Source organism: Dromiciops gliroides, chromosome 2 (genome assembly GCF_019393635.1).
Source record: "Dromiciops gliroides isolate mDroGli1 chromosome 2, mDroGli1.pri, whole genome shotgun sequence".
NCBI lineage: Eukaryota > Metazoa > Chordata > Mammalia > Microbiotheria > Microbiotheriidae > Dromiciops > Dromiciops gliroides.
The window spans coordinates 575,597,837-575,625,056 of record NC_057862.1 but is presented as its reverse complement, the minus strand read 5'-3'; the positions used below and the strand labels follow the sequence as shown (position 1 = coordinate 575,625,056).

Genomic DNA, 27,220 nt, shown 5'->3' with positions numbered 1-27,220 from the left:
AGAATTAAGAATCCTCAATATTGGGACAGATTGCACCAAGCTAAAAATGGCTAATCGCTTATCCTCTTGGATTCTTCATCTGTAAAACAGAGATTAACAAACATATGCCTTTCTCCTTTATACTGTTGATATCTTCTCTCCACTCACACAGTTATCATCCTAGTTCAGGTCCCTATCCCATTTGAAGTAGACTATTACAATTGGTTTCCCTGACTCCAATCTCTCCTCCATCCAATTCATTCTTCAAATAAATGACAAATTGAAGTTCCTAAAGTACTATAAAAATTATTAACTATAATCTAGTCTAAAAATCATATAATGGTACTTATAAAAAATTATAAGAATATGGGGGGCAGCTAGGTGGCGCAGTGGATAGAGCACCGGCCCTGGATTCAGGAGTTCCTGAGTTCAAATCCGGCCTCAGACACTTGACACTTACTGGCTGTGTGACCCTGGGCAAGTCACTTAACCCCATTGCCCTGTAAAAAAAAAATTATAAGAATATGAAAAAATATAAATTTAGAAAAAATATAATTTGACTGTAAGTCCTGCTGCGGTTGCCATTCATATGTAAGAATATTGTAACTGACTATCTTGGGCCTAATTTGACTGGGGGCCTAATCTGGGACTTTTGACTGACTGGCTATCTGACTGCTACTAATTTAATATAGGCTGTTTAAAAATTTCTCCACACTGCTCCCAAATTGATAAATAAAAGATTAAGAAGCCTTTTAACTAAATATTCAAAGGAGAATTTATTGATAAAAATCAATGTAAAAGATAAGGGTTAAGAAATGCAAATTATACAACCTGTCTGCTTTTAATATAATAAGGGCCACCCAGCCTCTTGCCTTAGGGTATGCTCCAGCTTTCTCTAACTTTCACTCTTTTTCTCCTTCACTCCAGCTCCCCTGTGCTTTCATTTTCATTGCTCAGCTCCTTTCTTCTAACTCCAAGCCCCTTTCACTTTGTCAACCCCCTTTACCGTCTGACTTTCCTCTCTGTTCTGCGGCTGAACCCCTGCATCACTCTCTCTCACAGACCTGCTTCTCCTTGTGTTCTCTTAGTCCTCTGGCATCCACCTGCATTCCCCCAGAGTAGCTTTTTCTCTGCCTCCTCTGTGCTGACTGCCCCTTTCTCGCTTTCTCCAACCTCTTTGTTACATCCCCCTTTCTCTTGTCAGACCCCTTTTTATTAACCTGTTCTCCCAGCTGAAATGTGGCTCGACACCCCCAGGGCTGGCCCAGCCCTGTGCTTCTCAAGCCTTCAGCTGGGGCTGGGCAAAGCAAACCCCAGTATCCCTGAGGGTTTTCATGGGCTTTTCCACTGTGTGAATGAGGCCCAGCTGTGCCACACCTGTGGCTTGGGGCTTTTGTCTGCACAGTTTGGCCTGGCTCAGAGGCCCCCTGCAGCTGAAATGGAAGGGGAGGGGCCCTAGCTCCTCTTACACAGAAAAAAACCCCTGAGGGCCTAAGGCTTTTTAATCTCAGCCCAAAGGCAGGGTCCCCAAACCAAAATAAATTTTCCCAATACAGTTTACAAAAGTGTAAAAGATGCAGCCTCTTCTTATATTAAATTTTTTTTTTTTTTTGCAGGGCAAGAGGGTTAATTGACTTGCCCAGGGTCACACAGCTAGTAAGTGTCAAGTATCTGAGGCCAAATTTGAACTCAGGTCCTCCTGAATCCAGGGCCAGTGCATTATCTACTGCGCCACCTAGCTGCCCCCCAAAATTTATCATTTTAAAAGCCCTTCACAACCCTGCTCCAAACTATCTTTCCAGGCTTACTGCAAATTACTTCCCTTCATGCATTTCAATTTCCCTCCACATTGGGCTATTTGCTGTTCCCTGTTCACAACATTCTGAACAAATGAGATATCTGTAAAATTCTTACAATAGTGCCTGGCACATCATAGGTACTTAATAAGTGTTTATTCCTTCTCTTCTCTTCTGAGCCTCTGCACAGTAGCTAGTATTCTCTACCTAAGAACCCCTCCCCCAATTTCTTTGTATTCTTTGTAATTAATTTAACTGTGTGCACTCTCACACAATGATAGCTTAAGAAAGCAAGCAATATTAAAAACAAAGTCAAAAGGCTAAAAATGGGGGAAAATATAAGGTATCTAATTGCAAAACCATTGACCTGGAAAACAGATCAAGGAAAAAAATAATCATTGGACTATCTGAATGCCATGACTTCCTGGACCCCTCCCTCCTGAAAAGATTCTAGACATTATGTTTCAGTTAATCTTGAATGAAAACTATCTTGTAGGAGCAGAGGACAAAATGGAAATAGAAAGATTCTACTGGTCATGTCCTGAACGAAACTCCAAAAGGAAATATCAAGAATTTCCAGGTCAAAATAAAAATACTGCAAGAAGCCAGAAAGAAATAATTCAAGTATCAAGGAGCTACAGTAAGGATCACTGACAATTTAGCAGCCACTATTATAAAGGAGTGGAGTACTCATAATATGATGTTTCAGAAGGCAAAGGACATGAGATTACAGCCAAAAAAAAAAAAAAAAAACCTGACACAGGAAAACTGATTATAATACTTCAAGGGAAAATGGATCTTTAATTAAATAGATGGCTTCCAAGTATTCCTGATGAAAAGACCAGAGCTGCAGAGAAATTTTGAAGTTCAAACTCAGGAGTAAAGAGAAACATTAAAAGAAAGTCGTGGGGGGGCAGATAGGTGGTACAGTGGATAAAGCACTGGCCCTGGATTCAGGAGGACCTGAGTTCAAATCTAGCCTCAGACACTTGACACTGTCTGTGATCCTGGGCAAGTCACTTAACCCTCAATGCCCTGCAAAAAAAAAAAAAAAGAAAAAAGATAATCATGAATGATCAATGTTAAATGACAATGATAAACTACTTATATTCAAATATGGGGAGATGATATGTGTCCTCTCTGAACCCTATTATCATGATTGTTAATAGAAGGGATCCAATTAGACAAGGCCTGAGAATGCTTTTATGGCTTGATGGTCTTAAAAACAGAATAGGGAAGAGGAATATAATAGAAAGGGGAGGAAATAGAAGGGAAAGGAAACTTTAGGAAAAATATCTCGCATAATAATGGTGCACAAATCCACATGTATACAAACAAAAAGGAGGGGTGAGAGAGAATAGCTGATACTTGAAGTTTACTCTCATTTTAACTCTCCAAAAGAAGGAAGAATATCTACACACACACAGAGTTGGGTACAGAAATGCATTTCACTCAGGAGTGAAATAGAAGGGAAAGCAGAACAAGAAGGTGAAGATTAGAGGAAGGATATATTAAGAGAGGGATTCATTCTAACCAAAATAAACTCTAAGGATGTACAAAAATATTAATAGCTCTTGGTGAGGTGGCCAAAAATTGGAATTTGAGGGCGTGTTTATTAATTGGGGAGTGGATGAATAAGTTATAGCATACCAATGTAATGGTATATTATCATGCTGAACTTTTATTAACAAAATGACCAACCACAAATCCAGAGGATCAGTGATGAAGCATGCAACTGACTTCCTAAAGGAAAGATTCAGAATTTAGAATGAGACAATTTTCCCCCTGACATGGCCAATGTGGAGAGCTGTTTTGGTTGATCATACATATTTAAATTTTCTTCTGTTCTTGTTTGAGGGGGTGAGAGCAAGAGTAATCGGGTGGGAAGGAAGATCTTGGATAATTAAAAGAAATAAAATCTTATTTTTTAAAAGACAACCAAAGCATCACCTTTTTCTAATAGAGACCTTTCCTGAGGCCCCCAGCAGCTAGCACTGTCCTTTGACAAAGACCTTATTTCTATTTTTGTTTTTTGTATTTACCGATATATGTGCAAGGGCAGCTGGGTGGCACAGAAGATTCAGGGACTCAGCTATATGACCTTGGGCAAGTTACTCAACTCTATTTGCCTCACTTTCCTCATCTGTAAAATGATCTGGAGAAGGAAATGACAAACCACTCTAGTATTTTTGCCAAGAAAACTCCAAATGAGATCATGTGGTAGTAGGATGAAACTGAAAAAAACTGAACAACATATATGTTCATGTCATTTACCCCATTTAGAATGTAAGGTTCTGGAGAAACCTTTGATTTTGTATCCCAAATATCAATCATAATGACTGGAGTATAGTAAACACTTAACAAATGAATCTTTTTTGGTTGGGCTGTGACATAGGCTACTTGGTTGATCATGGACAATAATAATAATTCATAAAAGCTAGCATTTATATGGTAATTTAAGGTTTACAAAATGCTTTACAAATATTATCTTTTGATCCTAATACTTAGAAGTAAAGATTAATATTATTCCCAATCTTCAGATGAGGACACTATGGCAGACAAAGAGGTTAAAGGACTTTTAGCTAGTAAGTGTATGAGGTTGAATTTGAATTCTGCCTTCCTAACTCTAGGCCCGTGCTTTGTGCAGAATGGCACCCCTAACTACCCTCTTATTAAATTGCTTAACCTCTGAGAATCTTGGTTTCCTTATTCATAAAATGGGTCTCATTATCTTCCTCATAGATTATTGAATGGAAAATTATTTGTAAACCTTAAAGTGTAATAAAATAGAAGTTGATATTTGAAAAATATTCATCAGTAGAATGATGTCTAGTATTTTAAAAAGGGAAATTATTTAATTAGGATCAAAGGTACCAAAACTATCTTTTAAGAAAATGTAAGTATTTAGTTTGGGGAATTAATTTTGTAAGTAAAGATATGTTGAGATCAATGCTATATCATATTATTCTCTTAGGACTTTAGTAATCAGTGATACCCATGTTTATAAACCATTCAAAAATGGAAGATTTTACAGTTCTGCTATTTGCTTTAGAAGCTTTTTGCTTTAGGAGCCTTTGCATTAGAAGGACCTTCTGAGATCCTTCATTCCATTTTATATTAGAATATCAGCTCTGTTGAGTAATCCTCCTACTTTTTGTTGAGGAGGTTCAGTGTGAAGCAGCCTTCTTATGTTTTACAGTCATCCATTCCACTTTTGGAGAGTTCTAATTGTTGGAAAAATATTTTCTCCAAAATAATAATGATAATAATAATAATAACAATAGCTAACATTGAAATAGTGCTTATTGTGTGTCACACACTATGCTAAGCTCTTTACTATTATTATCTCATTTGATTCTTACATCAGCCTTGGAAGGTTAGGTGTTATGATTGTCCCCAATTTAAAGATGTGGAAACTGAGGCAAAGAGAGGTTAAGTGACTTGCCCAGAGTCATAGAGCTAGTAAGTGCCTAAGGCCAGATTTAAACTCAGGTCTTCCTGACTCCAGGCCCAGCCCTCTATACATTGCTCCATCCACTTCAAGCCTCAACATGTTTTTCTGAATCTTTTACCCATCACTCCTAGTTCTGTCCTTTAGGACTAAATAGAACAAGTCTAATCCTTCTTTCACATGATAGCACCATTGCCCATGGTAGGCACGTATTGGTTTAATATCTGTTGAATTTTCTTTCAATTTTCTAGAATGTCTAGTCCTAGAAGGCAGAATTCATGACATATCATACTACATGAAACTCTAGCAGTGGGACCACTCACAGGTTACCTTGATTATAGTGCTATTTTTGATTCTTTACATCTGGGGATTATGAGGAGAAATGTTGATATCCTCACATCTCCATTTGTACAGCACTTCATGTCCAGAATCATGACCTATATGCACAATATTGATTCTGGTCTGAGAGTGTTTCCCTCAAAATTCATTTCAGTTCATCTCTGTGCCATCAGACTACAATGTGAAATCTGAAATTTGGAATCTATTTTTTTCTTCCTAGGTTGTGACTGGCATAACCATTAAAAACAGGGACTGAAGAGTGTTGCTAATTAGATTCTAAAAGTGCTTTTTGCAAGATCTGGTGTTCAAAGGCATCTCAACACTTAGAATTTTTTATGTTCAAAATATACGCAGAGTTAGCATAAGGAACTGGGGTGTCAGCACAGCTGACAGATTTAACAAAACAACCTAATTAACAAAAAATAATTACATTAATCTACCATTAAAATGGTAGATTAAAAATTTTGAGATCCTCAAAATCTGGCTCTCACTTTCTTTCTTATTTTATATTAGTCCCCCTTCTTATTTTCTTATTCTTATTTTAAATTAGTCCCCTTCATGTTCTCTCTGCTTCTGGAAAGATGGTCTGCCAGTTGTTCTCCACATATAACACTTCATCTCCTGCTTCTGTGACTACAGGGTGGTCCTCAATGTCTTCAATGAATTTCTTTACTTTCTTTCTCCTGAAACTTTTATCATCCTTTACAGAATAACGCAGGTGCTACCCTTCCACATGAAACCTACCTATCCTGAACCTTCCCATTTTAGTTTCTCTCCCTCCCTCCCCCCCCACTCTCTCTCTCTCTCTCCCTCTCTCTCTCTCCTTACTTATGTACATGTTGTTTCATTTTGGTGGATTATGGTCCTTGCATCCAAGAACTGTTTTATTTTTGTCTTTCTATGAACAGTGCCCAACCCAATGTTTTGTGCACAGCACAGTAAACATTTATTTAATTGAGGTGAATTCCTACCATAAATATTCTCTTCAGCAGATAAACTTAATTAATCTGCTAGAAAAATTCATTTTCTTAAATAAGTCTATTTTGATATGCCAAGAAATCTATGATCTTATAATGACAATATCCTTCATCATTCTTATTACCTATTTCTAGGTCAGGGATTCTTAACTTTTTGACATCATGGATCCCTTTGGCAATCTAGTGAAATTGGTGGACATCTCAGAATAATTTTTTTGATTCATAAAATACTCATGATTACAAAAGAAATCAATTTAAGTATAGTTGTCAAAATATTTTTAAGAAACACATTCACAGTCCCTTGATTAAGAAACCATATTCTAAAATAGACACACACAGTTGGTTACAAAAATATATTTCACTTATCATGGTAATAGAAGGGAAAAGAGAGATGGGGGAAGGGGTAATTAGAGGGAGAGTAGATTTAAGGAAGGATTAGTCCTAAGAAAAATAAGCTCTAAGCATATATAAAAATATTTATAGTTCTCTATGCTGTTGCAAAGTATGGGAATCTGAAGGGGCACCCATAAGTTGGGGAATTACTGAACACATTATGGTACATAAATGTGATCTGATGCTATTTTGCTGTAACAAACAATGAAATGGATAATTTCAGAGAAATCTGGGAAGACTTTTATGAAATGACACAGAGTGGAATAAACAGAACCAGAAAAAACAATTTATACAAAGACAATAATATGATAAAGACAAACACCTTTGAAAGAATTAAGAAATCTGATCAGTGTAACTACTAACCATAAATCCAGAGGACTAATGATGAAATGTTACAAACTGCTTGATAGAGATAGCTGAAGGACTCAGAGAACAAAATGAGAAATGTGTGTTTGTGTGTAACATTCCTTCTCATGCTTCTGACTACAAGATGATCCCCATGTTTGAAATACATTTATTTAGTCTGTCTCCCAGAATCCCTAGTATTGTTTAGGACACAGATCAGATGCCATCTCCAAAATAAGATGGGCTACATATCTATCTATATCTATATCTATTTGTATCATGTCTTTCCTAAAAGGCTGTGTACTAAACTATATATAATAGTCCAGATCTGTTCTAACAAGGACACATTATAATGGGACTTTCAGCTTCCTTTTTAAGGACACCTTTTTAGTTACCATATTATTGTTGACTCATATTGAACTTGCAATCCATCAAAACCTCTGGATAGTTTTATGATGATCTATAATCTGGGCATATACTACTTGTAAATCTCTAGTACTTGAAAAGCTTTTTTTTTTAATGCAAGTGTAAAAATAATTTCCATTTATCACTATTTAACTTCATCTTTATAGATTGGGTTACATTCTAGCATATTCATCATTTCTAGGCCTCATCTCTGTCATTCATTATGACAAGTCAGGAGCATGATATCTTTTTCTTTTTTTATGTACTGATCAGGATGGTAAATAGTACTAAGCTAAGCACAGTTCTCTGGGAACCTTTACCCAACAGACTGCATTCTGAGGTAACATCAAAGCACTACAGGCTATTCCTTATTTCTGCCCCTTCAACCAGTTCCAAATTCACCTAAGTGTACCATTTATCATATATCTCTCTATCTTTTCCACAAAAATACTGTGAAAAACTGTGCCAGATACTTTGCTGGCTGAATTTAGGTAAATGATATTAACAGTATACCTTTGATTTGATTGGCTAACACGAAAAGGGAAGAAAAAATGGCAAATACTGCATAGGATATGGCATAATAGGTATAATAATGCAGTGTTGGTGGAGCTGTGAACTAGTCCAATGATTTTGGAAAACAATTTAGATCTATGCCCAAAAGGCAATAAAACTGTGCATACCCTTTGACCCAGAAATACAACTACTAGGTTTGTAATCCAGAGATGAAAAGGGAAAAGGACCTATTTGTACAAAAATGTTTATAGCAGCTCTTTTTATGATAGCAAAAATTAGAAATTGAAGGGCTGCCCATCAAATGAGGAATGACTAAACAAATTGTGGTACAAAATTGTGATGAAATACTATTGTGTTATAACAAATGACAAGTAGGATGGTTTCAGAAAAGCCTAGAAAGGTGTATAGGAATTTATACAAAATAAAGTAAGCAGAACCAGGAAATAATTGTACACAATTTCAGCAACATTATAATGGTGACCAACTATGAAAGACTTAGGTGATCTGACCAAAACAATGATACAAGACAATTTCAAAGGGCTCATGATGAAAAAATGCTATCCACCTCCAAATAGAGAAAGGATGAACTCTGACTACAAATTAAAGTATACCTTTTTCAATTCATTTTTCTTATGGAAATATATTTTGCATCATTTCTCACGTATAATTAATGTCATATTGCTTGCCTTCTCAATGGGTGTGAGAGGTGCTGAAAGGAGGGAGAGAATTTGGAACTCAAAGGGTTTTTGTTTTTGTTTGTTTTGTTTTGGTTTGTTTTTTTTTGTGGGGCAATGATGGTTAAGTGACTTGCACAGGGTCACACAGCTAGTATGTGTCAAGTGTCTGAGGTCAGATTTGAACTCAGGTCCTCCTGAATCCAGGGCCAGTGCTTTATCCACTGCACCACCTAGCTGTCCCTAAAAGTTTTTTTTTTTTTTTTAAAGGCTAAAAATAAATAAATAATAAATTAGTAAAATTTAAAAGAAAGAAAAATAGTCTTTTGATTCATAATTTTAGAAACTCTGCCAACAAGTGAAAGTTTCATTTCCCTAGAGGTAAATTTTATTTTTTTTCTAGTCTGAGCATTATTTTACTTGTTACAGAAGATAGAAGGAAAAAAAGCATTGAGTAGTTCTACCTTCTTTCTGTCTTCAATTACCACACTTACATCTACCCTAAGCACTATTATATTTTATCATTTGTTATTATGGTTAAGACTCTTTTTTATCAGAATCATACAAATATGGGTGCAATCATGACTTCTTCCTGGGCATGGAATTTAGGAGATATAATACTATTTCTAGTCTTTTAGCCAATTGGAAATAACTCAGGTTCTCATCCAGTTAGTAAGAATAATTAGTTAAAATAGGAAATTCCAGAAGGTTCCTCCTCCTAGTGACTGAGGTCTAGGTTAGGTCTTCCTGGGTTCCACTCATTGCCTCCACCTCTCTATATCTTTTCTTCAAGGAATAAGAAACTGCTAGCTTAGGACATTTCAACTGTTTTTTTTAGCACTGTTTTCACTTGGGAATAGCTAGCTGGAAATGTAGCTAGAATGATAAAATTGTAATCAGAAATAACTATCTGAATTAAACAGACACTTCCTGGCTGTATGACCATAGACAAATCACTTAGACTCTCAACCTTAGTTACCTCATACCACTTATCTCACAGAATTATTCTGATGTTCAAATGAGATAACATATGTAAAGTGGTCAGTAGATCTAAAAGTACAATATAAATACATTGACCTTATTGTAGTGATGTTGTATATATGGTTTTCCCATTCTTATTGTATCCATTCAAGTAGGTTTTCCCATGCTTCTATGAATTCTTCATTTTATTAATTTCTTATGCAATTATATTCATATACTTTTTGTCTCTGGGTTATAGTCAAATTGGGTCAGAAGGATTTTGAATAGTATAATGAATTTCCCCTATATAAATCCACATGTAAATCTGTTTTCCAGAATGATTGAATCAATTCACAATGCCACTAATATTGTATTAGTATATCTGTTTTCCTATCCACCCCCCCCCCCCACACACAATGTTGTCTGTTTCCATCATTCATTTTTTATGCCAATTTACTGTTTGGCAAAATCTCAGAGTGATTCTAAACTGAATGTCTCTAATTTGTGATTTGGAGTATTTTCTTTCTTACAATTGTTTGGGTCGAACTGGAAACCATTCATCTTTTATCATTTGTCTCTTAAGGAATATCTCATTACATATTTTTATTAATTCTCTATGTATCTTATAGAGAGACTTTTATCAAAGATGTTTGATTAAAGTATTTTCCACTTGGTATTTTTTTATATTCTAACTGTACTAATTTTGCTTATATAAGAAATTTTGAGTGCCACATAACTAAAATTCTTTATTTTACCCTTTATAAGGGTCAGCTAGGTGGTGCAGTGGATAAGGCACCAGCCCTAGATTCAGGAGGACCTGGGTTCAAATCTGACCTCAGACACGACACTTACTAGCTGTGTGACCCTAGGCAAGTCACTTAACCCTCATTGCAATGCAAAAGTAAAAAGAAAAAGAAAAAAAAATACCCTTTATGCTCTCTTCTAGCTTTTAAGTATTTTTAAACCTAACCTTAGTTGTAAAAGGTACCACCTTTAACTTTTTTCTTGTTTGTATGCTGTCACATTTTTATTTGGTCAAGTATACAACTGGAACTTATTGTCGTATTTGGTTTAAGATCCTGGAACAAAGTTAATTTTGACAAATTACTTTCTAGTTTTCCCACAGTTTTTGTCAAATATTTAGTCCTTACTCCAGTAGTTGATGTTCTGAGTTTATTAAACATGGATGGATTGCTATGTTCAAGTGATCTTATTTCTCTTGAATGCTTTGCTGATCCAGTTTTCTATTTTTAATCAGAACAAAATAGTTTTGGTGGTTATTACTTTATGATATAGTGTGAAATATGTCAAATATTTTTATTATTGCCCTTGAAATTCTAGGCTTTCAACAAATTAATTTTGTAGTTATTTTGTTTAGTTCTACAGGATAACACCTTGATATTTTGAGTGGTATAGTACCAAATCTGTAATTTATTTAGGTAGAAGAGTAATTTTTAACATATTGTTGAAACTAACAAGGAAAATTATTATCTCTCAAATTGTTTAAAACTTAATTTTCTTGGAGTATTTTGTAATTGAGGCTGTCCTGGCAGTTTAAGTCACATATATTTCATACAGTATTTAGTTATTTTGAATTGACATTATCTTTCTATTATTTCTTTCAGATTTTTGTTAATCTGCATAGAATACTTATGGCATTTTTACTTATTTTGTATCTAATAAAGTTATTAATCATTTTGATGTATACTTTTTCACTTATTATATGGGGTTTTACAAGTATGCATATCATGGGTAAAAGAAGGTTCTCCCCTCCCTTTTGCTGTTATTTTAACCTTGAGTTCTTTTTTGAGGGGGTAATCTTTCAACTAGCATTTCTAGTATTTTGTCAAGGCAAAGAGGGAGAGAAGACACCATTGCTTTACCTCCTGAACTTACCGGGAAACCTTCCAATATTTCTCAATTGCAAATAATACTGGCTCAAATAATCTATCTATCTATCTATCTATCTATCTATCTATCTATCTATCTATCTATCTATCTATCATCTGTCTATCTTTCTATATTTTTATTATTATCATTATTATTATTATACTGAGAAATAGCCTTTCTGCATGTGTCATTTTGTGTTCTTAAATGATTGCAATACTTTGTCAAAGGATTTTTTTCTTTTCATATATCAATGAAGTTATATAGGTTTTATATTTTTTGTTTATATGATTAATTATCCTCAGTATTTTCCTACTGGGTTTCTGGACAGCTAAGTGACATAGGGGATAGAGTCCAGGTCTGGAGTAAAGAACACCTTTGTTCAAATTCAGCCTCAGATACTAGCTGTATGACACTGAGCAAGTCACCAAACCCACTTGCCTCAGTTTCCTCATCTGTAAAATGAACTGAAGAGGGAAAGGGCAAACTACTCCAATATCTTTGCCAAGAAAGCACCACATGGGGTCACAAAAGACTTGTACATGACTGTAATGACTGAATGATAACATTGGGTTTCTGATCATATATCAAATTAGAGTTGAACTGAGGAATATACAGGGACAGTAAAGAGAGGTTAGTTCATAAATCAGTCCTAAGAAGACTTCAAAGAGTAGATATGTTCCACGCCTGGTTATCTGTTACCTTCTGTGAATAGACTTGTTGAAGGAAAAATGTTTGATTGCCATTGATTTATAAATCTTACTTCAGGGCAGCTAGGTGGCGCAGTGGATAAAGCATTGGCCCTTTATTCAGGAGGACCTGAGTTCAAATCCGGGCTCAAATTTGATTCTTACTAGGTGTGTGACCCTGGGCAAGGCACTTAACCCTCATTGTCCCACCAAAAAGAAAAAAAAAAGAAGAAAGGAAAAAGGAAAAGAAAAGAAAAAGAAAAAAGGAAAGAAATCTTACTTCATATTGCCCAATAGAGATGACTAGCAAAAGCTCCAGTCTTCACCGCATGGGAATTACCAACCATAGCAAGCAGCAGCTAATAAAGGACAGAATGTCCTATCAACTGGAAGCCAAAAGAGTGGGCTGAAAGAGCTATACCTCTCTTTTATAGGTGAGAGGCATATTAAAAACAGCATCTTCCACTCCTCCCAAACACTAACAGATGGTAAGACTGACTAAAAGAGGGGAAAGATATGTTGTTGTTTTTTTAATCAGAGGGAAATGGATTAGAGGTGGCCCTGGTAGTAGAAGTCAAAGAGGATTGAGAAGGATCTACTACAGAGAAGGATAGCTGAAGTTAAGCTAAAGCTGAGATGTAATGCCATTTGAGATCTGTTGAATTGTGATGCCTTATAGGAAACAGCAGATTCTAATGTGGTAGGTCCAGCAAAAAGTAGTATGATGGCATAATAATAAGTAATCATCTATGTAGTGTCTAAGGTATGAGTTGCTCCATTATCTGGGTGCCCTGGCCATATATATTTCCAGTATATGCATACCCAATTGTAGAACAAGTTTTCTCACTGAAAGAATTTGTGTACTGAAAGAGTAAGCTCAAAGTTAAGCCTTGTCATTTATAACTAGGATATTTTACTAAATGCCTTTATTTTGAACTATGCATATACTCTAGTGAACAAGTAAAAGTATATGCATTGATGAGAGCTTATGAGCTATGAATTTCAGGTCATTCTGACTAAAAAAGTACCTAAAATTTGAGGAGACTTCCTAGAGGTCCACAGTCAAAACAAGCCTTTGGTGCTATATTTTTGTCTTTTGAGAAACCTTCTTTTGATTTGCCTCACTCTTAGAAGTATTAATTCATGAAGGAGAATCTATGGCACAATTGAAGTGACTCTCTATACCAGGTATAGAACTGTTAATAAATCCTAGGTAATTGATTATTTCCACTTTGTTTTTCTGGTTTAATCTAGATCCATAGTAGATTCTACTCGACCTCTAGTTTTAATGGGTTTGTTATAAAAACATTTTGTATTTTTCTTCCAGATCTATTCTCTTTTTCCATTTTATCAATAAATTAGTTTCATTCATTTTCATGGTTATGATTATTACATTTTCCCCAGCTCATTGCCTCACTACCTCACCTTGCTGTTGTTTCATAAGGCTTTATAATATATCAAGGATGTTTTCCATATCCTTTGATTGCTTCAATTTTAATTATTATATACCTGGTATGTCTTTGGTTCCAAGGTAGTAAGGTGTGGGTGTTATGTTTAAAACCAATATTTAGCCATCTTGCTAGTTAAATCTTTCTGACAAATACATTTTTATCAGTTCCTTTTAGTTGTAGCATTGCATTTATGGCCAAGAGCCCAGAAGCTAAGTTCCAGAAATCCCAATCAATCAATTAGCATTTACTAAACACGTAACATATGCCAGACATTGTGCCAAATTCCATTCTCAGATTTCATGATCTTAACCAGCTGTTTACTTCCCAAATTTTTTTCTTCTAAAACACATGATCCCAAGAGATGATAGTGATGAAAACACTATCTATACCCCTAAAGTCTTCAGTTTCTCATTATTCACAATTCTACATTTCTTTTGGTAATGCATTTGCATTGTAGATTGCATGAGTCTATAGAAATAGAAAGTAATCACTAAGACTGAAAAAATTTGAGGAGGTTCTTCAAGTCCTGGATGCCTCACAAGGAAGCCAGCAGACCTCTCAATTTTATTTTATTGGCAATAGGATTTGGATCAAATGACATCATATTTGTAAAGCACTTTGCAAACCTCAAAGCACTATATACATGCTAGCAATTATTCATAGGAAGGTAACAGGAGATTTTTGAGTAGGGGAGTGACTTGGTTAGGACTGAGCATCCAAAATATTAATTAGGCCACTGTGTAAAGGATGGATTGGAAACAGGAAAGGCTGGAGGCTGGATTAGCACTTAAAAAGCTATTAGATCAAATGGTACAAGTGATAGGTGATAGGATCCTGAATCAGGGTGGTGGAAATTTCAGTAGTGTGATTTTACCAAAGGATAAGAAATTGTTTTTTGCTTCTGTTTACATTTTAAACGAATTTTAAAACAAATATAAATTAAAAAATTAAAAGTCAAACTCTTGAAATATTTAAACAAAAATGTGAGGGCTTTAATAAAACCATTTTAGATATTGTTTACATATTTCTTTTAGAAAATAAAATATTTAAGTAAACAAATTGTTAAATGCTGAATTATGTAAAGAAAGTAGAATGTGAAAATGGTTAAGAAGCTTCTTACTCGGTATTGTCCATCATATTTATAGCAGTCTCAATTACACAGAACACTGATTGTGAACAATTGCGTCCTTATTGTTAATCGCTGGGTAAATTGCTTGCAAATTTGTTATATTTGGGAAAATGCATCTAACAATATTATTTTAACCTATTTATTATTTATCATTAGGTATTAAAGGACATTTTATAAGATTTTACTGCAAGTTTTTTACTGTTTCATTTCATGTGGAGGGTGCCACTGCAGTGAAAAAAAAAAAAAAGAACCATTGGATTAATTTATGTGAAGCCTGTCAGTGAGCAGCTTAATTTTAGGCCCATATCCAAAATGATGTAGTTATATGGATGGAATTTGGGGCTAGGGACCCCCAAGATTGAAACAGGATGACTGCCTCTTTATTATGGACTTCAAAGGAAGCCTACATACAAATGCCTAAATTGTGATTTTAATGTTCTTTTGTTTACTTAAACTAGTCTCCTACAAGGGAGGGGTAAAGCTAAAGGGATTTGAACTTTGACCTCTTCATATGTTCTTGGAACTGAATAGGCTCTTTTTTCTCCACAATGTCAATATGGAGGAGAGAATGACACATAAGTCTAACTATCTAGTATTTATTAATACAGGCCCCTACACCAGAGCAAGACCGTGTGTTTTCTGCCTTGAGATGGCTTTGCAGTATTGTTTCTCAGCAAGATGCCCACTGTATAGACACCACTTTTAGAAGACTTTCTTGGCCATGCCCAGCTCCACATCCAATTTACATATGAGACATGTTATAATGGTGGTATGTCCCTGTGAGTGTGTACATGTGTATAGGCACATGTGTATGTTTCTGAGAAAAAGAGACAGAGATAGAGAGGCTATCATTATTTAAGGTCTTATATTCAGTAAGACCTGATGTCAGAGCAGCTAGGTAGAGTGGTACATAGAGCACCAGCCCAGGAGTCAGAAAGACCTGAGTTCAAATTTGGCCCCATCCACCTACTAGCTGTGTGACTCTGGGCAAGTCACTTAACCTTGATTGCCTACAAAAAAGAGAAGACAATGTATATGTAAAACTTTAGTTTGTTCCACACTGGGCAAAAATGGCCTTATGAAGTATAAACTTTGGCTGTTATCAACAATTCAAGCAACTTTGCTTCTAACTCCTAGAAATTCTAGGTATAAAGCAACAATTCTTTTGAGAAACAAAGTCTTTCAGTGCTCTTCTTGTATAGGAAATCCTTTATTTTATTTGTAGTTTCTGGAAAGGAAGGAAAGGGAGCCTCTAGTGTACATGATGAGACTATCATTACATTCCTCTTGGGACTATGTTTTATTCTTAAGTAGCTCTGTGCTCCACACTCTAGAGTAAAAAGGATTTCTAATTTTATTAAAAAATTTAGATAATTAACAATGAAGCCTAAATTCTTAGGGTTCCTTAGGTTTTCCCATTCATGATATGGAAATGAATGGAAATTGCCATTCAACCCAGTCAAAAGATGGGTTGTGGTCAGTATAATTCTATTCTTGAAAAGTGAAGGTGGTTATTGGGCAGATATAACAGCAATTAAATTTTAATTTTTTAAAAAAATCCTATTACTAGTCAGTCAACTAGTATTTAGTAACTGCCTATGGTATTCTAGGCACTGTACTAATCACTAGGGATAAAAGGAAAGGCAAGAAACAAATAGTCCATTGTCTCAAGTTGCCCAGTCTAATGGGGGAAGACAAGCAAGCAATTACAAATAAACAAAAAATATGCAGGATAAATCGGGGATAGTCTCAGAGGAAAGTCATTAAAATTAAGGAGTACTAAGGAAGGTTACTTGCAGAATGTGAAAATTTAGGGAAGCTGGGAGGCAGAGATATAGATGGACAGCATTGAAGTGAGTGAGGTCCTCTCATGTTGGGAGATGGGGGTATCTTTTTGGAGAAACAGTGAAGTAGCCAGTGTCACTAGATCACAGTGTTCTTGGAGAGGAGTAAGGTATGAGAGGACTACAAGGGAGGCTTATGAAAAGCTCTGAATGCCAGGGGATTTAATATTTGATCACAGAGGTGACAGGAAGTCAGTAGAGTTTGTTGAGTAGGGAGGTGACATGGTCAGACCTGCTCTTTAGGAAGATTACTTGAACTGCTTTCTCCTGCATGGAGTTTCCACTTCAGGAAATTGTTTCAGGGGCTTTCTTCATAAATGTTTAGTGTCTTTTCTAGTATTCTCTAACTTTTTCTAGTGATATCTGAAATTAATTGCCATCATGCATTTGACCTGCAATTAGAATTTTTCTATTTGTGTTCATGTGTAAACACAATAGCTGCCCTCAATGTTGTCTGGAAAGATCTATATAGATTCACTTGTCAACATGGTCCTTTTTCTCCTGTCTTCCAACTTTGCTCAGAATTCAAATATTTTCTGGTCACAAATCATAGCATTTCCTCATTGCTTCCCTAGAATCATCAGTTCCTATCTTTCTTGGTTCATTTCTTTTCTTCCAATATCTTTTCCTCACAGTTCCCAAATTGTTCCCTGTTCACCTCCTATGTCTCAGCCTTCATTAGACATATAGAAATTGATTCACTCATTACATTTAAGCTTAAAGCATTTATGTGCTGACCTTATACTCTTGGACTGTATGTGTGTGTGTGTGTGTGTGTGTGTGTGTGTGTGTGTGAGAGAGAGAGAGAGAGAGAGAGAGAGAGAGAGAGAGAGACAGAGACAGAGAGAGACAGAGAGACAGAGACAGGCAGAGACAAAGACAAGAGAAAGAGATAGAGAAAGAGGTGAGAGAATCAGAGACACACACACACACACACAGATAGAGACAGAGAGAGATAAAAGGGAATCATGTGGTTAGGTGAACATTGTGAAGCTGAAGCCCAAGATTGTGAGAAAGTTAAACCTCTGCTTAAATCACAAGTATTTATTATGTTCCTAATATGACTCTAGTACAATTATGGATGCAATGATATTGTTTGTTTTATAGGGATGATGTAAAATTTTGCCTTTCAAGAATTTATAGTAGAGTTGTAGATATATATAGTTTCATAAAAGCAAGCTTCTACCTCCATGTCCTTCCTCTCCACATTTCTCAGTCCTAGACCTCCTGTTTCTCAATTTATCTTTGCCTGCTCTTTCTGTTGTGCCCTCTGGGATTCCCATTCCATAATCAACAAACCAACTCATTTTAAACCTCTTCCTCTTTGATTCCTTCAATCTTCTGGCACTCAAAGAGACCTGGCCTCCCCTAGATGATACTGTATAACTGATCCTCCTCTCTAACAGTGTCTATACCCTCCATCTAATACTTCCCATCATATTAATCTTGGCAAAGCAATTAGATTTTTTTTACTCTTTTTAAACTTTTTTTTCCTCATTGCCACTTTGAGATTCTGCTCTTGATACTATTTCTCATTAAACTCTTCATTTTTTAAGTTAACTCTGTCAAAACCTATCACTCCAGCCAGATCATGGAGGTTGTAATCCATAATTTTCTAGATCATTCTTTCTACTTTTTCAAGTAGTCCAAAACTTAGCTCATTATATTCCTCTTTCTCAATTCTGGCCTTTATGCAGTAGTACTTAATTATACGTGTTAATTATATCTAAAAAACTCTAACCTTTTGTAATGAGAAAAAATTTGTTGCCTTGACATAACCAACTCCTTTTTTGCATTAGGTCACCATTTTGTGATGAATTGTTTTGATGTTTGTTTTTCATAATTTTTTCAATATTTAAGATATGCACATATGTGGTATATAGATTGGTTAACAAAATGCGTGTGTTCATAAGCAACTGGTAAATATATGAGACCTCTGGATAGGACATATCACCAAAGAGATTGTAAACAGCATCTTCATTAGTTTATGCCATCAAGAATCAATGAAATTAATTGGTAAACAAATTAAGTTGTTAACAACCAATCAGAATTTGACTATAGTCAGTCAGATTCCCTATCTAGAAATTATAAGAAATCCACTGAACACCCCCAGTTTGACCTTGGGTCATAACTGAGGCAATTCCCATGTCTTACACTCTGGAGACTCAAGCATAAGTCATATTCACCTGAGTGAATTTGCAGTGCATTGATTTGTTGACTTGCACAGCAATCCCCTCTGAGGAAATCATGTGACTTCTGGGTGACCAGTGAATGAATCATGCCACTATCATCAGTATGAGACAGCTTACTGGGAAGGCCTGAGAAATTAGATTGATAGTTTGTTTATTGTGGGGTTAATGTTTGTTTTCCTTAATAGAGAATATGAAGTGGTGTTTGCACAGATTTGATTAATAAAGTTTGATTGCTAGAATTGAGAAATGTAATTTCTAGTTAGTGACTCCATTGCACTAGTTAGCATAAGTAAGAGTAAATCAGTTTTGTGCATGAACTGTACATTATACCTCTCAATTTCTCTGCCTTTTCAAAATCCAATACCAAATCACCTTATCTATCTCATTCTCAAAAAAGGATCGTTACATCCTAATTTTTTCCACCATCCCCAAACTACTTTTGTGGCCAGAAACACTGACATCCCTCTATTTGATCATAACCTTCTATCATTCATTTTGAAATATACACTATATAATTGGTGACAAGACTGCAGTTCTAGAGAGAGGCTGGGACTGAGAATATCCTATAGATTATGGTAGCCATCTGTATAGAGATACTAATTAAACACATGCTATCTAAGGGTCTCATGACCTGGCTATTAGATGTTAAACTGGCAATTCCATTTCCTATTTCTGTGAAGGGTGATCCTTCCAGTGTCCCTGGTTCAGAAATTCACCATTGACTTCAATTCTCACTCTTACTACTTCTGTAACATCTCTGCTATCTCTATCCCCTTTTCACTATTCCAGCAATAACTACATAAGTTCAGGCTCTTATTACTTCTTACAATGGTCTTTGAATTGATCCCCCATTCTTGTCTCTCCCCACGCCAGCTGCCAAAATATTTTTCTCTTACTTCAGGCACAGGTATGATCATGCCACTTAAATAATCTCCAGTTTTAAGCGCTCTTAATAAAGTCCAGTGGTTTCTATTGCCTTTAGGATCAAATGTAAATGTCTCATTTTGGCTTCTAAATCCTTTCATAGCCTGGCCTCATCTTCTAATTTCATTATATATTATTCTCCTCATGTTTTATGGGCTAGTGAAGTGGGCTTTTTGCTGTTGTACACACATGCGCATGCATGTGCGTGTGTGTGAACTCACATACACACGCACATTCCATTTTGTCTCTGTACTTTTTCCCAGAGGTATCCCCAATCCTTGCATATATATGCTCATTCTTTCCATCTTGTATAATCCCTAACTCCCTTCAAGGCTCAGCTTTAGAACCACCTTCTGGATGAAGCCCTTTGTAACCCACCCCTACCCACAGCTGCTGGTGCTTTTTCTCCCTAAACTACCTTCATGTATATCCTAATATATGTACATGTGGTCTCCCCTGAAAAGTTTAAGCTCCTTGAAGGCAAAGACTGTTTCATTTTTATTTTTATATCCCCAAATACCTACCATGGTGCCTGGAGCTTAATGCGAACCTAATAAATACCTACCATTTGATTAATTTATTGATTGACTTACCGACCATAAGAAACAATGAGAGAGATGGAATACATAAATGCTAAATCATGTGATCAGTAATCAAGTTGAATGTACATAGAAACTCTGCTGGGTTCTCATCCCTTTCTTCTATTCATATCGTCTTCCTGTTGGCTAGAATCATGGAGTAATAGATCTGGGGAGGATGTTAACAAGCTTCCCCTCTACCTCTTCATTTTATGGTTGAAGAACTAATATCTAGGATGGTCAAAGTCATAGGATAAACTATTGGCAAAATCAGAATTCCATACAATGAAAATACAATAATAATAGCTAATATTTATATATCTCTTATTATTTGCCAAGCACTGTGCTAAGAACTTTACAACTGTTATCTTATTCAATCCCCACCACAACCTGGTCATGTAGGTACTATTATTCATTTTACAATTGAAGAAACTGAAGCAAATGGAGGTAAGTGACCATTGGTGATCTTTGAGCTTTTTAGAAGACATTTTATATCTGTTTGGTTTCCTTATGTTGAAACCTTGCCATATTGATAATATTATTTAAAAAGATAGCAGTTTGAAACCATGAATGTCCTTTTTTATATAGGGAGTTTGTAGCAATGGACTAAGTACTGAGATCTGAATGGAGAGGTTCTGAATTCAAATCCCTCCTCGCATTAATTACATGAGCCTGGGCAAATCCCTTAACTTTTTTCTGCTTCAGGCAACTAACTCTCTTGGATTTATCTCCTAAATCATAGACAGGTTATAATCTGTGTTGTTGGAGGGAGTTCTCACACAGGGAATTCCCTTTGCTGACTAATTCTTGTCTTATTTGAAGGCTTGGGGCCTTTTCCTTTGAGCAATATCAGAATGAACATGTAGGGACTTCTTGAAAATAGACATGTTGAGAATGGAATAAAGTAGCTAATTCCTGATGACTTTGGGATTTGGAGAAATAACATGATAAAATAGTATTTATAAGACTTAAAGCAAAACACACATGATATATTCCATTTCTGTGAGGATGGGAAGAAACAGATGCCACTATTTAAAATAAGTCTATTAGCCAATACATATATAATTTTTGGGTGTGACATGTTAGACTTAATATGTGAAATCAGATTTCTCATGCTTTACCTATGTAACTATGAAATGGGAAAACTCTGGCTTGCTGACTATTCCCAAACTTGTAGAAAGATATTTTTTGTAACAACTAGGGAGGATAAAACTTAGCTTTTAGTAGATATATTTTTTTCTGAGCTATTAGACTTTAAATTTCCTAATTAGACTATAAGCTACTTGAGAGTCCTTAGCTGTTTGTTTTAACATGAAACCCAGCTTTACTATAGTATATTTAATAAAATGAATGAGTAATACATACTTAATGATTACAGAAGATGGGCAGGGGCCACATTTGGGGCCTTCAGTTGGATGGAGAGAGCCTTGAGTCAGTGGAAACCACCTTCTTCTGTCATTGTCACAATTATTTTCTGAGTTGGTTAAAAAATACTTGTGTTGGCATTTCCTAAAGGCCGTTCCTACTTCCACATTACTCTCCTGACACACAAAACAAGCAAAAAAAATACTTTAGTAATTTTAGGTATTATTTCATACTTTTCAGGTAGAAAGTCTATTTAAATTTTCCTCCTCAAAAGGTCAATCTCTTCATACCTGTAATAAAGAGGTATAATTTTAATTATATATCAGAGTTAACTTTCCATTCCAATGATCCATGGTAAAAATTTGCCCTTCTCTGGCATTTCCTTTTCAGAGTAGTCATGCTACTAACCACCTTCTCTAGCTACTTCAATCCTATATCTCTCCACAAATGTAAATGTTCACATGCATATAATTTAGCAATAAGGAATAGGCATGTGTGGGCATGCATGCATGTATGCATGCTTGTAGGTATGTTCAGAAGGTATAGTAGAGTTTACAGTTTGGCTAATATAGATAGATTGTATAGAATAATTCATTGTAATCCCCATTTTCACCCGGAATAGTCATTAACCTATGTGGTTATCTCTGCCACAATTTTATTTGTTATTAAAAAACATTGTTTTTATACTCTGAATTCCAAGTATCGGCAAAATCCAGAGCTGTGAAGAAATTAGCTTCCTCATATGAAAAGGGGGGATAATAAGCAGCTACCTTACAGAGTGTTACAGACATGATGTACTTCACAGAGTTTAAAACACTATATGAATTGCAGATATTGTTATTAAATAATGGAAACAAACATCCACTTCAAGTTAATGTGCTGCTCAGAACTACTGATTCAGGTGCTTCCACTATCAGCAAAGCCCCACTTTTTTACTTTTTTTACTTTTCTCCATATTAAAATATTACAGTGGATCTAAGTCTCCTCTCCAGTGATGCCAATTGTAATGCATCTGGGTCTTGCTCACCCTGTGGAACTCTTGTCCCTACTCTACATTCACCATGGTGGGGGAGGGATCCATCCAAAATACTAGAGGGCTCTTTCTCTTTCTCTTGACAAAAGATTTCAGATCTTTTGCCCATTCACAACAAGAATAAAAGCCAATCTCATCAACCCAACTGACGACAGTCCAGAAAATGTTGACATCTTTCTAAAAGGGTTGGATAGTTATTGTGAAAAGGCCCAGAATAATCCCATAAAAAGATATTGGTAATATCAACATTGAGCTCAGTCTACTTGGAAAGAAGAGAAGAAGGCTATAAATTGACAAGTGATGGGACAGTTGAAAGGAATTTGCAACAGTTCACACAATCTATAGTCATGCAAAGCTTGATCAAAGACATTATTACTCTGAGTTTTGGTACAAGGTGAGGTCTATGCGTGCTTATTTTCGGGCAACATCATTATTCAAGAGAATGGTTCACTTGTTTAAAAAATAAACTTCTTGGGTGAAAAATATATCTGAAAAGCAGACACGAGATCAGATTTTACTTAAACTAGTCCTTTTGTTCAAAAAGATGAGTTAATTCTTGACAAAAATGATACTGAACTTGTGTCAAACTTAGCTATCCCGATCCAACAAAGCCACAATAATAAAATAAACAAGACTATCAGAAAAGTTTTGGATGCTATTTTTCTGAGAAACAGTGGGACAGGCTGATGCAAAAGTTTGAAAAATTGTACAGATGTTGAAGGAATTGTCCCGAATACTCAACATTTAATCTTAAGTATATAGATTTTTTAAAATGATAAAAAGAAAAGGACCCTTGATTTCACTTTCCAATGATAATTCTTTGTCCTGGTAATTGACAAATCTTTTTTTCAAGTTAGACATTTCTTTGATGATACCCTTTCCTTCAGTAATTAATCATAATTCCTTGTTGTTGTTTTTTAAGTTTACTCACACACACTTTCTGCTTTTTCCCTTGCCCTCTGGGTGATCTAAATTTTCAGTTTTTCACAGGTCATAGTGTTCTATGACTCATAACCAAGTAACAATTTTAGTATTAAATGGGCAGAAAAAGGTTGTCTCCCTCTAGAGCTCTGGGCTTCAGGCCGACTTACCTTTTGAATCTTTTCTGGAATTACCTGAGATCTCCATTTCATTTGAAGTTCATCCTTTTTAATGCAGTTAGACTGAGTATTCTGCTGAGACACATTGAAATTCATGTTGTTTAAATGTGTCTGAATATCACAATGCAGATTTCATATGTATGCAAATATATACATGTACATCCACAAGTATATAGAGATAGTGTTGATAACATACATAGACAAGTCATACTTTAGCTTGATTGATGGTCTAATGTTGAATATAAACATCATAAACATGCCCAGATTTCCTCTATGCTTAAAAACCTTCACTTGACCCTAGCATTCCCTTAAGCTACTTTCCTCCTTCTCACAGACAAATGCCAGAGAAAACTCTATTTCCCCCATGTTTTAGTAACATTCTCTTATTTGCTAAATCTGATCACTCTCACTCAGCTGCCATCTTTCCTGCTCTCCTTAGAGCTTGGATATTATGGATTATCCCCTTCCTCCTGAATATTCTTTATGCCCTCACTGAGCTATAACTAGGAATTTTTGCTCTCAGGTAAAGTAGCAGAAACCTTACCCAGGACAAATAGCATAAAACATGCTCTCAGTTAACTGCTTCTAGTGTAGCACAGTCCACTTCTCTATGTGGGAGGAAAAAAGGAAAAGGAAAGGAGAAACAGAAACACTGGGACACAAGTGCCCATTTCTAAGGAGGTTGACACATCTTATGTGGTTAAAAGAGGGCAGGAAGGGACCTTACCCCATACTGGTAGCTTCCTATTTTAATTTTCTGACTAAGTGCCAAGCTCTGTTATTTTTATACTGCTAAAGGACTACAAGTCCTGTCAGCACCCTTTAAATTTGATGCCCTGGGGGAAAGTTCAGTAACCCCACCCTAGTTATGGCTCTGACTATACTTACAAATTCCCAATTCATAGCTGGCTTTTGTCTGGAACATATACTGGTAAGTATTTACATATTTTTTTTCTTTTTAGTTCTTCTAGAGTTTATAAAAATGTTTGAGGTTTTCTTGAGGACTTATGGAAGAAAGCTTCTTAAGGCATGTTTTATTGACAAACCAGAATTCTAAGCTCCCATCTATTCTTCAGATAAAAATATTCATTTTGAAGAAAAATGGCATGCTAACATATAGATTGGTATCTACATTTCTGAAGCTGACAATGATGAATGTTACGTAATGTAACCTTAGTAGTGCTTATTAGCATGGTTTGAGTCTAAAGTCAGTCCAAGGGCTTCTTTTAAAGAAAAAAATTATCAAATTAAACATCTACAAATTAAAACATGTTCAATTTCATTATTTATATTTCAACCCCAGTATCATTTTTTGCATGAAATGAATACAGCAAAATGTAAAGAAACATAAAATGGTAATTTTAAAAATAAGTTTTCTTCCTACAAGCCCACATCCCAGATGAATGCCAGGAAGAAAATGTCTGGCAACTTACCATGCCCATCAGGACAGCTTGAAACTGAAAATGGAGGAGGAGTTAAGAAACTTCTGACATGCATCCACTAAGCTGAGTACCACAGGTATGAAATAGGTAGAAGAGTATCACAGAAGCCTGGTAATTGAAAGAAGATAATATTTAAGATTAAAGGCAATTAATCAAATTCATGGCCCCGATTTCTATATACAAATATATAGAGTGTAGCTAATAAAATCAACAAGTGATCTTGATGCAAAGAGAGAAATACTATCTCATAGATATATCACTGAGAACAAGTAAGCTATGAATCATGACCAGAGCAAAGGAATGCAACAACATACTTTATTCAAAAGTGACAGATTAGATAAAATATAGAAGTTGGACATTGCATATAAAATGATGTACTTGAATGAGGGAATCCATGAACTGGAAGGAAGAAGAAACATCATGGGGAATATTTTAGCAAGGATGAATGGACAGAGAAACAGAAGCAATATTGTTGTGGGAGAATACTGCAGACTCTGGCCAGAAGGAGGAAATGGATGATGAATTTAGGAAACATCACAAACTTGGCATGAAGATTTGACATAGTACTACAGGGGACTTTGGCTATCTGGCCATCTGCTAGAGCACTCTCTGTCTCTGCAAAAAGTAGCATAGTTGATGAATTCTTGACTTGCCTTAATGATAATTTCTTTCTTCAGAAAGAAAAAAATGATGATGGGGAACCACTATCATAGGCCTGATTCTGGTCAAGCTTGGCAAAATAACTATATATTATACAAACCTTGGAAGGAATGTCATTTTAGAATTAGTCAGAGGAAAAAGGAGTTAAAAACATGAATATTATCATACTAGATTTGGGGAGTCAAGTTCAAAGATATCAGATAGAAAATAGGTAGTATTTCATGTCCTGGGAGCTCCTTGAAGGCAGAGAACATTTTAAAAATAATCTTTCTTTATGATCCCAATGTTTGTGCAGTATAATTGCTTAATCAGCACTTCATCACTGACTGACTTAAGAGCTATATGAAACTAGTTCTTAAAAAATGAAATTAATTTGAGAATCTAATTCTGATGACCAAACCAAAAAATTTAATGTGAGAGGGCAGCTAGGTGGCACAGTGGATAAAGCACTGGCCTTGGATTCAAGAGGACCTGAGTTCAAATCCAGCCTCAGACACTTGACACTCACTAGCTGTGTGACCCTGGGCAAGTCACTTAACTGCCATTGCCCTGCAAAAACAAAACAAAACAAAACAGAACAAACAAAAAAATGTAATGTGTATGAGAGGGGAAGTGGGGGGGTGGGGGGGTTGTCAGGAGTCATCCAAAATAGTAGATAAGCATCAAAAGGGAACTTGTTAACACACTTATATTTTGAAAAGACACATATAAAGATTAAAGTACAGGATAAATACTAAAGAGTGGCTTCAGTTTTTTATCATAAAAGTATTTTATTATTATCCAGTTACATGTAAAGATAGTTTCCAACATTTGTTTTCATAAGTTTTAAGTTCCAAATTTTTCTCCCTCCTTTCCTTAGCTCCTCCCTCCCCAAGACGGAAAGCAATATGACATAGGTTATATAAGTACAATCACATTAAACATATTTCTGCATTAGTCATATTGTAAAAGAAGAATTATAACAAAAGGGACAAACTTCAAAAAACAAAAAACAAAAACAAAAGTAGAAACACTTTGGTTAATCTGCATTCAGATTCCACACTTCTTTTTTCTGGATGTTGAGAGAATTTTCCATCATGAGTCCTTTGGAATTG

The 27,220-nt window shown here is 35.5% G+C and overlaps 1 pseudogene; it reads right to left on the bottom strand.

Moving 5' to 3' along the window:
• LOC122739319 overlaps window positions 1-24,120 on the bottom strand; it is a 137,237-nt pseudogene extending 113,117 nt beyond the window's left edge.
• Window positions 24,121-27,220: the final 3,100 nt, after the last annotated feature.